At 27.3% G+C, this 12,202-nt stretch overlaps 2 long non-coding RNA genes across 2 annotated transcripts in view; one reads left to right on the top strand and one right to left on the bottom strand.

Annotated features, from left to right (window-relative positions):
- The first annotated feature begins 760 nt into the window (after positions 1–760).
- The window catches only part of LOC140663162 (uncharacterized), a 29,653-nt gene continuing 18,211 nt past the window's right edge, over positions 761–12,202 (top strand). The window contains exons 1-5 of the long non-coding RNA XR_012046233.1: positions 761–899; positions 1,666–1,843; positions 1,943–2,031; positions 3,632–3,695; positions 4,661–4,726. This is a non-coding gene — a long non-coding RNA (uncharacterized lncRNA). The remainder of the gene's footprint in view (positions 900–1,665; positions 1,844–1,942; positions 2,032–3,631; positions 3,696–4,660; positions 4,727–12,202) is intronic.
- Positions 1,678–2,946, bottom strand: LOC140663163 (uncharacterized). Its single transcript, XR_012046234.1, has 4 exons — positions 2,633–2,946; positions 2,381–2,528; positions 1,991–2,286; positions 1,678–1,806 (listed from the first exon to the last, which is right to left on the bottom strand). It is a non-coding gene; the product is annotated as an uncharacterized lncRNA (long non-coding RNA).

Raw genomic sequence — 12,202 nt, 5'->3', positions numbered from 1 at the left:
CTATTAATATTTATAATATTTAAAATAAGATTTAATATAATATTTATAATAATATATATATTATATATTTATATATATAATATATATATATAATAATATATATATAATAATATATATATTATATATTATATATATATTTATAATAATATATATATTAATATTTATAATAAGAGTAGTTTTTAATTAATTTGTATGTTATTTTTACATCATACTTAAAGTCACAATAACAAAATAAATGTTAAGTTTTGTGTCAATTTCTTCGTTAAGTTTGTTAATAAGTAACACATAATGAATTCTTTTAACTTAAAATTTAGAGAATAAGAAATATTATTGGTAAAATAAGAATTATTATTGGTAATAATTGATGTTTTATATAAGACTGATTGCAGTCGCGCGCTAATTACAATGAACAGCTGTTCTCAGCATCTCAAAAATAGTTATTTTGCAAAATCAATCTCATTGCATGCTTTATTACTTGAATGTCCTCTAATTATTCTAGAAAGTCTTTCTATTGCCAGAAACAAGTACTTGCTGTAAACAAGTCTCAAAAAAACCATAGTCGCAAATACTTTTTTAGCTCTGACATCACTCAAGCAATGATTATAAACAATAACAATTTTCACCAGTACGTAACCGATCAAGTTCAAGATCAAGCGTACGCGATTAAAAACAATCTCGCGCATGGCAAAACCGCTTAGAGCGCGTCACAGCCCTTCGGTGGCCAATTAAAAACGACACGTCTTACAAAGTTCAAAATAACTGGCCAACAACCGAAATCACAACTATATAAATTCTCGCTGACTTTTCGCCGCGACATTACTGTCACACAACTGTCACTACAACTTACTGACGAATAAAAAAAATGGAAAGTGGACGTTTATGGAGACCGTGGATCTCAGGTGAGCAATTTTTTAATTAATAAATTTAGAGTAAAGTAAAATTTTGTATTTTTGGTAGTATAATAAAAATTAGATAGTATAATTAAAACTAGCCAGTAAATTCTTTATTTAGTAGTATGACGTTTTGATCATTTGGTTGTGGTTTATATTGTTATTAATTATATAGTGACACTTGAAAAGGACCACAACCAAAATTTGTATTTTTGACTAAATATCAATGAATTTCATTTATTTACACAATTGGAAAATTTGTGTTAAATTTTTTAACATTTTAAATTAATTATTTAAAAATTATTTAAAGAAATTTATTTAATTTTAAATTTTTAACAAGAAAACCAAAAATTTTCCAACTGTGTAAACTTGCATTTATTGAGCCGGACACGAGTATACATACTGTAATCATATATGAAGTTTTTCTTCGTCTAACATTACTAAATTAGATTAATTAAATCATTTGTTGCTTGTTCTCAGTACAATTTTGTACGTAGTTATTAATGACTAATTATATATGTTGATTATCATATAATTTAATATTTTTATTGTAACTCGAACTATGTTTTGTACAAATTACGAATTGTATGTATGTTTGTTTATATGTATGTTGTGTCTTTTAACTTTAATATAAGTATCAAAATATTGGTGATTATCAATATTTTGATTCTTATATTAAAGTTAAAAGAGACACTAAAATAGACACATACATACATACATATATACATTAATATTATCTATACCTTGATTAAAATAATATTTTTGTTAAACGCAGAACCAATTGTTGACCGCAGTTAGGCGTACGCCCGGCCCGGGAATGCCAATCCTGAAGAAATACCCGGGCCCTCCGCGGGACCGTCAACCGAAAATAGTGATGGACAGAATGCATTGAAGCATGACAAACAGACACAAACACCTGAAAAACCATATCAATGTGAATTTTGCCAAAAGAGGTGAGTAAAGATGACAATTTTTTTAAAAATAATAATTCTAAATTAAATTTATTTGAAAAAAAAATTGCATGCTTTAATTATAAATTAAATCTTTTGCAGATTTACCCGAAAGAACGGGTTAAAAGTACATACGAGGAATAAACATACAGGGGAGGACCGCCAGTTTGGCTGTCCGCTTGCGGACGACGGTACGCCCGATTCGAGTATTACAACCGGCATCTTTGCAATGCCTATAGATATATTCTATCCGTGAATTTTTAAACGCAGAACCAATTGTTGACCGCGGTCAAGAGCAGGAATACGCCCGGCCCGGGAATGCCGATCAAACTGTGAATGAGAAAATACCCGGGCCCTCCACGGTCCACGAAACTGAACAACCATCTTCTGGGACAGGATCCGATCCAACAAGACAACACACTAGTGAAAAGCCTCACAACTGTTCACTATGCCATAAGAGATGAATAAAGATGGCAATTTATATATATATATATATTTATATAAATACTATATATTTATATTTGCATAAAGTATACATACTGGCCCGGCGGGTAGATTGCGGCGATACACCTATCTTGATGTTTTTTTCGGCTCCAGGATGCGGCGAATCGCCGCCAGCATCGTCCACAGGCGTCTTTCGCCTGTATGAACCCTCATATGTACTTTCAGATTACCTTTTTGCCAAAATCTGCAAAAGATTTAATTTAGAATTATTTTTCATGCGGAATGTTTTTTTTCAAATAAATTAAATTTAGAATTATTATTTTTTAAAAAATTGCTATCTTTACTCACCTGTGTTGGCAAACTTGACACTGGTATGGTTTCTCATCACTTGTGTGAAGCGTCTGTTTGTGATGCTTCAATGCACTCTTACAAGATAAGTTCCGTCCACAGTCCTGACATATGAAATGAGATCTATTTCCTGTTGATGCCGCGGAGGGCCCGGGTATTTCCTCATTTATAGGTTGATCGGCATTCCTGGGCCGCTGCTCTTGTTGACCACGGTCAACAATTGGTTCTGCGTTTAATTGAAAAATAATAATATAATAATGTATGTATGTATGTGTCCATTTTAGTGTCTCTTTTAACTTTAATATAAGAATCAAAATATTGATAATCACCAATATTTTGATTCTTATATTAAAGTTAAAAGACACATCATATAAACAAACATATATACATATACACACACATACATATACATACATATGTTTATAGGCATTGAAGGCAGTTGGAAAATTTTTGGTTTTTTTGTTAAAAATTTAAAATTAAATAAATTTCTTTAAATAATTTTTAAATAATTAATTTAAAATGTTAAAATTTAACACAAATTTTCCAATTGTGTAAATAAATGAAATTCATTGATATTTAGTCAAAAATACAAATTTTGGTTGTGGTCCTTTTCAAGTGTCACTATATAATCAATAACAATATAGACCACAACCAAATGATCAAAATTAGAAATTTTAGGAAATAAATAATGAGTTTTCGCGGCTTTTTATATCAAGTAATAGTTTTTGAAATGGACACAGCTTTAAGCAGACCAGTCACAGGTTACCGTTGCCTGTCCACGAATTGCGCGTAAATTAATTCATGCGTACGGTTATTAATACCGAAAGATTGCTGGATCGTTTTATCGCTCGTTCAGTTCAATAATTTACTGTATTTTCGCGGATTACAGTGATCGTACAGTGACATACGTAAGCGAATTATCTTCTGATTGATTTTGATTAAAAATTTTGTATTTGATTTTGACTGGTACATAACATTAATATAAAATATGTTTCAAAGGAAGCAGCCTCTTTTGAACGTCGATGCAGCGATGCAACCGCTGTGATATACACAAAAAAATGAGGTGAGTGTTACTGATTATTATTATTATATATTATAGAAAATAAAATGAAAAGAAAATTATTCATTATACTTATTCTTATTATCTACATTTGCGACATTTCATGAACAGAGAATGCATATATTTCTTGCCAAGGAAAATGTATCATAATCAGAAATAACATATTTTTATGTTGAAATTGCAAAATTTGTAGAGAAGTGAGTGAATTATATATTCATATATTCATTATAGTTATTCAGGAATAATAGTTAAATCTGTGAAATTCATATCTTGAGGAAATATTTTTTTTTAGTATGTAAATCTTAACATAATTAAAGGTTTAAATTATTGAAAAATTAAATTATAGAAGTTTGCATTTCTTTGGCTGTGCAGTAGAGACTGTGCTACGAATATTTGGAAACATCATTGTTTGTTCCATGAGAATAAAGAATAATATACAATGATTTATTTAAGCGACCAAACTGGCAAATCAAATTTATTATTAAAAAGTTGACATCGACGACGTTTCGACCTTTGGTTTATGTCCTTTTCAAATGTTGATTGACGCTGACGGTTGAGATGTTACAGATCGAACAACAATGTAACCAAAAAACTAAAGGTCGAAACGTCGTCGATGTCAACCTTTTAATAATAAATTTGATTTGCCAGTTTGGTCGCTTAAATAAATCATTGTATAATTTTCATTACTGGTGATATAAATTAGTATCAAAAGAATAATGCTTCGAAGCATTCGTAGCGCTGTCTTGACCGCGCTTTTTCTTGCACTTCATCACGCGGTTATTAACGTTGGACGAAGGATCGCTCGATCGTTTAGCCCTTGTTTAATTTAATAATTTGCTGTATTTTCGTGGATTGTAGTCATCCCACATTGTTACATACGTAAGCGAATTATCTTCTAATTGATTTTGATTAAAAATTTTGTGTTTAGTTTTGACTGGTACATAATATTAACATAAAATATGTTTCAGAGGAAGCAGCCTCTTTTGAACGTCGATGCAGCGATGCAACCGCTGTGATATACACAAAAAAATGAGGTGAGTGTTACTGATTATTATTATTATATATTATAGAAAATAAAATGAAAATAAAATTATTTATTATGTTTATTTTTATTATCTATATTTGTGACATTTTATGTGATCAGAGAATATTGTAAAATATGTCTTAATCAGATGCTTATTTATTGATTTTTTATTGCGCTACAAGAAAACGCAATATTTATATTTTATATTTTTATGTTGAGGCCTCTACTTGAAAAAAAAAAGATTATGCATCTACATAAAAACATACCAAATATAATCTTTTTTTAAACATACTCTAATAATCTCTAAATATTTGCAACACATAAAAGTAATTTTTTTTTCTCTGAGATCAACATATACATTCAAAATAATAATTAAAATTTGCATAATTTAATAATAATTAAAAATTTGCCAAAAAACTTGGCGAATTGGTTCTCTTATATTCATTTTGAATTATTATATGATAGAATTAATTAAGTAATAAATATATACACAAAAAACATATAAATTAGAAAAAGGAATGCATTTGAAATGTTCACGAAACATTTTCGTTTATTCTGAGCAAAGTACAAAACACTTTTCTAGCTTAAGACCTAACAAGTTACATTTGCAAAGTTACTTTTGTGTTTTGCGCGATCGCAAATAATTGATAAATGCTTCGTCGATATTTTTGCTCGACACAACTTGAAATAATTTAATTAATAATAAGGCAACTGTTGTTACATTATTAATCTTTTTCGCATACATATTATATATATATTCATCACGCGTTAATTATCTCGATCCATTGTAATACATTACACATTCCTCTCACGCGATTAACGGCACTTTTCCTCCCAAAAACGCGATATATGTATACTAAATTCTACCCCGACTAGACTAGTAAGCGATCGAGACTTAAAACCGGTTGCGATTATATTGCTCGTTATATACAAGTTTCGCCAAATCACTAGGTGGAAATTAGGCTATCATTGAAGTCGACAGATAAATTAATACTTTAAATATAATATAATAATTATAAATATTTTAGCGTCGACAAAATGGTTAACCGAAAGACTGTCGGTCCATAATTATGAGCGTGGTAAGTAAATGTAATATAAATCGCCTATTTTCAATATTTAACTTCTGGCAAAATAGAAAAAAATTGTAGAATAGAAAAGAATTAGTAAAAGAATTATTTATGATTGGGACAGGATTTGATTTTTATATCTATCTAATAGTTTAAAAATATATATTGGCAGCGATTATTTCGAGTAATCTCGACTTTATAAATACATACAATAATGTACTTAATTTATCTTCTTATAATAAACGGTTTATAATTCATCGAGTTAAATTTCCACGGCTCCTGGCCATCAACATCTTTCTCTTAATTCCCGCGTAAATAAATTAATATTATATATTAATATAGTTATTATATTATTAAAAAATTAAATATATATATTAATATAATAATATTAATTAACCCAAGCATAGATAAAATGCTGAATATAATATTTTACTTTGAGAGAATAAAGGTAACGATAGGTTTTACATATGTATAAGTTTCTTATTATAGAATTAGAAAAAAATTTTGTCACGTTTCTTTATATCGCAGATAAAATTCTGCGAATGCGAGACTTTGTGCAACACTAGCACAGAATATCTATATTTTTTTCTTTTATTTAGGAATAAATATATCGAGATGAGATTATATATTTATTTAATTCCGATCATGAGCGTTGAGATCGTACAAGATTAAACTGCTTTCTTCGTTAAAAAGTCGACGAAAACTTATTTAGTATAAAAAATGAGAAAATATTGAATACACCATATAAATATATCGCTATATTAACATCTATTATCTCAATTTGAGAGTAAATTTAGAGTATCATTTTATACAGTGCAAATATATATATATATATATATAATCAGTCTCGCAGTTGTCGATTTCGTGAAACAAATATCAGAAATGGAGACCGCTACCGAATCACCAGGTAGCTGCCCCTGCGCAAGTTTCTTTTATTCTGTAATTGCTACATCTTCATCTGTACTACTCCCTTTGAAGCTATTATTTCTATTAAAATGTCTAGTTCTCGTTGGTTGCAATCTATGTGATGAATTTTCATATATTCCACATGATTTTGAATTAACCCTGCTGCCATCTAAACAAATTGATATGGAAAAGTCGATTACGAATAAAAATATAAGAAACATAATTTACTTTTATTTATTATTTATAAAGTGTATTGACTCATTGACTTAACGTATTTCTACAAGGTTTAATAACGTATTGTTTTCTTTATTAACTATTTACTAAAATTAAAACCTATAAATAAAAATTACCAGCATAAAATCTATTTCTTCTTCTTCAGACTCAATAATACGTTGCCAATGTATGTTTCGTATCCATTCCTCAATGTACGATAAATGATATGGTGGCATATGGATGTTTGTTACTTCAAGACACTGTTCTTGTAAATTTTGTGATTCACTGGAAATATACAAATAAAAATAATATGTATATATATATATATATATATATATATATATATATATATATATATAAAAGCAGAAACATTGGAAGAGATATAAGAGAATTATATTTAGAGAATAATTCTGAAACTAAAATTATATAATTACCAATCTAATTTCCAAGAAATTGTAATGTTTGGCGCTTCTTCTAAAGGTATTAACCTGCTGGCTATGCCAAACTTTCTCATTACAGCGTAATATGTAGCAGTCATTAAATATTTCCGTAAATATTGAAATAAAATCTGTAACATATAAATTACATTAGAAAAAATAATATTAAACATTTTCATAACATAAAAAGATATATTTGCGTACAGTGTTTTAACAAAATATAAATATATATAATATAATTAACATAATTTAACATAATCTGCAATAACTTACAGATGTTGGTATATATGGTATACGCAATTCTTTCAATAGTTGAAAAAATAAATAAGTGATGGACTTAGAAAATATACAGTCTGTTAATATTTCCATAATTTGTGATGCTTCCATTTCATTCCAAAAATTCTTTTTCGTCCAGAATTCGCCTTTATTTATATTATCTTTCCAATGAGAAAAATTATCGTCAAAAGAATTTAAACAATTCTTTGAGAATATTGGATGTTCAGGACATATTTCTAAAAGAGAAGATTGCACTTCTTCTACGACCTTATTTAGCCATGCATTTATAAAATAGTAAGACACATGTGGTCGGAAATATTGGATCACCAGAGTAAGGAGTTTTTCTAAAGATTGTTCTTTTTCTGATAGATTAAATTTTTTTACCTTGGTGGTCGGAAATATTGGAGCACCAGAGTAAGGAGTTTTTCTAAAGATTGTTTTTTTTTCTGATAGATTATTAAATTTTTTTACCTTATATATTAATCGATATTGTCTCAAATATCGCAAAATTTTTTCAAAATAACCTATATTAGGTAAATTATGGAATTTGCTAAAAAAAATTATATGTTAATTGTACAATAACAACTGTAAAATAATTAATTTGTGATGTTAATATTAATTTATTAAATTTTACCTTGATGATTCGACAAAAACGTTTCTATGTAGATAAAACGTAATAAAATAATAAAACATGGAATTGTTGGCTATAAAACGGAGAAGTGAATCCAATTCGTCTTTTTTAGAATCCGTTAAGACATTGTAGGACATCAGGGATACAAAATACTTTAATGTTCTAACACATTCTATACTTTTCTCCACTTGTTTTTTTAATTTCTTAAAAATTTTTTATGATGGGAGCGAGGAACCAATAAAATAGGTTGAATTAGCATTTCAATAAATGATTATGACAATTAATTGAATGGGATTACAAATGTAACAAACACGTGTGATTGCAAAGCCAATAGAAGTAGATTGAAGTTGATAGAAAAATTATTACATAATTTTGGCTAATTCTTAATTACTATACAAGTCAATAATATAAAGATAAGACAATTCTTTTGTAACAGGACTCTTTAACAGAAACTCTGACATTAACTTGAGTTTCTATAACACTTTTCTTTTCATAATACCGTAGTTCGCAATTTAGCTCACATTATGTGTAACATATGTGTATATATGACATTATCTTATAAATTCCATAAAATCTTAAGCTGTGAAATTATCCATACATATTTTATGCATCTCGTAAGTCTAGATATTCGCAAGTCGAATAATAAAAGAAATTTTTTTTGTAGATTCGATTGTGTTAATCAGGAAGATTTATAATGTATAAATCTGTATTAATATGTATTCTTGTTAATATGTACTTAAAAATTAAGTAATTAAAATGTAAGATTTTGAAAAAATTACTATAAATAAATAATTGGTTAATGTCAGTATCTATGCTAAAATTGAATTTATAAATATATTTATATACACTGGAGGATTATATCTCCCCCCTCGAAAGAAAAAAATAATTTTGCCAAGAAATGATTAAACTGTGAAAATAAATATGATAATTAAATCATATAATTTTATCAAACCGCTTTTCTTTTATTGACGTCTGGATCCGCTTGTGGTTGTATGCAATAATATCGATTTAAAATAAATAATTACTGAATAATTTTCACACATAATTTTTTTTCAAGAACTAGTCACGATTACGATCGCAGTGCATACAGATCCAAGTTACCTACCATATCCAATATTTGCTTTGAAAAGACGTTAACATTTATATGACATTATAGAAACTCATCTATCATGTCCTCTTATAATTCCCTTTCAAAAAATTATTAATTCTACTGCAAATATATTTGCAGATATTTTGTTAATAGAAAGACTCTTTTTGAAAATTATAAACATTAGAAAAATGGGCAGGTAAATACTAAGCGCAAATGAAAAAGCGTAAAGAAATCAATCAAGTAATAAACTAGAAATTTGTAGCAGTAAATATATGTATGTATGACTTTGTGTCTCCGGTCTTAGCATCATCCAAACGTCAATGTTTTAAAGTTTAAAGTTTTTAAAATTAATATTTGAAGTGACACACTGCATGTCTAATGGAAACTGATACCTTCAGCGAAGCGAGATCAAGGATTATTGTCAAAATTGTGCATCATTCACAAGAATTTTTCATATTTCGATATTTAAGCTGAAATGACATATAGTATATAAACTTTTTTACTTATTGTTAGAATGACTTCTAGAACATATTCTAGAAGTTTGTCGATTAAACTTCGAGACATCCCTGTATAAAAATTACTGCGTATATATAAAACTATTATTAATATTTTATATAAAACTTATTTTTTAATTAAAATTGAAAACTATGATTATAAATTATTAAATATTGTATTATTTTAAACTAATTATCTTTTTCTTCTCATATAAGTTTTTAAATTATTATATTTATTCTCTGAAAGAAATAGAATACATGTCACGCTCATTGTCAGAGAGAAAATTTCGTATGTAAAATAAATCTTGTGTAAAGATAAAGAACAAATCTTTGACAAAAAGAAAGCATCTTACAATTAGTCTTCGATTCGTAACAAAAGAGTTTACTATACTTTTGTTACTATAATATTATAGTACTATAAAAGAAAAACAGTTCTCCGAGTACATGTCTACTGTGATGTAAAATTCCTGGGAATCGAGGAGAGTTTCCAAGTAACGTAAATGCCATTTTTTTTCTCTCGTATTCGCGCTCGCATTTAACGCGGGCGAGCGTTCCGTCTCTACCTAACAACCGCATTATATAGATCAAACTTATAATTTTTTATTATTTAAAAGAAAATTGTTTCTCTCTTTCTCTCTTCCTGCCTTTTTGTTTTTTTTTTTCTTTCTTTATTTATTTAAAATTATTTATTTAAATGAGTTTAATTTCATTAAAGAAACAACAAAGTAATGTTATTTTAAAATTAGATATTTTAATCCTGCATAAATTTATTTATTTCTCGAAGATAAAAAAAATATTAATTATTTGAGAGAAAAGTTTCTTTTTTTTTGATAAAAAAATTGATTTTTGTTTTTGAAATATTATAGTTTAAGTATAGATGTACATAGATTGTATTATAGTTTGTAAAACTCTGACTAGAATAGACGATATGATATACCATAGGTATAATATATATAAATTATTTTAAAAATTATTATTATTATACTTGAATATATAATAAAAACATGCACAAAGGTTGTATAGAATTAATTTACTGCAGTTTCATCAATAAGAAATGTTTAAAAAAATTTTTGACTAAACAAAGGAGACTTTCTCCTTAAATTTTATTTAGAGTCGATGATTCTCAAAAGATATTTTCTTTCAAAAGAAAAAGAAAAGTAAAAGTTATTCAGATCATTAATTTGAAAATATTTGATGTTTAAAAGAAAATGCATTTACAGACTTGTTTAAACACTTAATTCAAAATTTTATGACTCTGTCAATCTTACAAATTTTTCAATAAAACTTGGAAAACATTTTTCAACTTTCTTTCACAAACCGTAAAAAATCGATTCTTTGGATTTCTAAAGAATAATTTGAGGCCCTCAGGTAACAAACTTCGTGAATATACATATTGTTTAGCTAGTATATTGAAAACACTGCTTACTTTCTCCTCTGTGCAAAATTCCGCCACGTTTTGACGGACGTGATAATTTCTATCGAATTTAAATGTTAATCGGCTGTCAGTGGTTACAAAGACAAAACGAAATTGTCAGACGGCGTGAAAAAATAAACGCGTTTCGTCGACGAGATCTCGGTTATCGCTTCTCTTCGACGGCAAAATTAAGATATAGCAGTAAGACACGGCAGTGAGAAGAAATTATCAAAATTGATTTCAAAGTCACCTCGGTCTGTCTTTTCTAAGTGACATTTGACCGCCAAAGCAAAATTTATTATTGAGACTTGAAGCTAGATTGCTCGTGAAAATTGAAATTGTTTTCGTTAAAGTACCCTATGAACTATAAACTATAAACTGTCGACTACCATACCGTCATATATTTTCATGTGCGTTGCTCAATCCATTTAAGCAGACAATAAATATGTATATTTGTATATTAGTATATTTAAGTACAGAAGAGAAAATTCATCACACATGTTAAAATGGTCTACTTTTCTTAAAATATAAAAAATTATATTTTGTGCTTCAAAATTAAAATTATTTCCTTGCGTGTTTATTACGTTATAAACTTTAAACGTTATTGGAGCTAATGAAAAGATCTAAACTAATCAATAAAAATGTTCAATTAAGGATTTTTTAAATAATCAATTTTAATAGTTAATTTTATAGAACAATCTTTTAGAATATTTTGCCATTTGTTAAATTGAAAAATGTAATTTTAATAACTGAAAAATAAAAGAAGTATTATATGTATAATATAGTTAAATTTTTCGACATTTTTCACATTTTTTTCTCCGCACTCTCTATAAAATAAAATTTACTATTACAATATTCTATATTAACTATAAGTATGTTAAAGTTTTTTATTATTGCTTACTATTGACTCTTTTATAAATGATCTCATTAGTATAAATAGTATTTATAGAATATAAAA

This window comes from Anoplolepis gracilipes, chromosome 2, assembly GCF_047496725.1.
Source record: "Anoplolepis gracilipes chromosome 2, ASM4749672v1, whole genome shotgun sequence".
NCBI lineage: Eukaryota > Metazoa > Arthropoda > Insecta > Hymenoptera > Formicidae > Anoplolepis > Anoplolepis gracilipes.
This window is presented reverse-complemented; position numbering and strand designations above follow the sequence as displayed.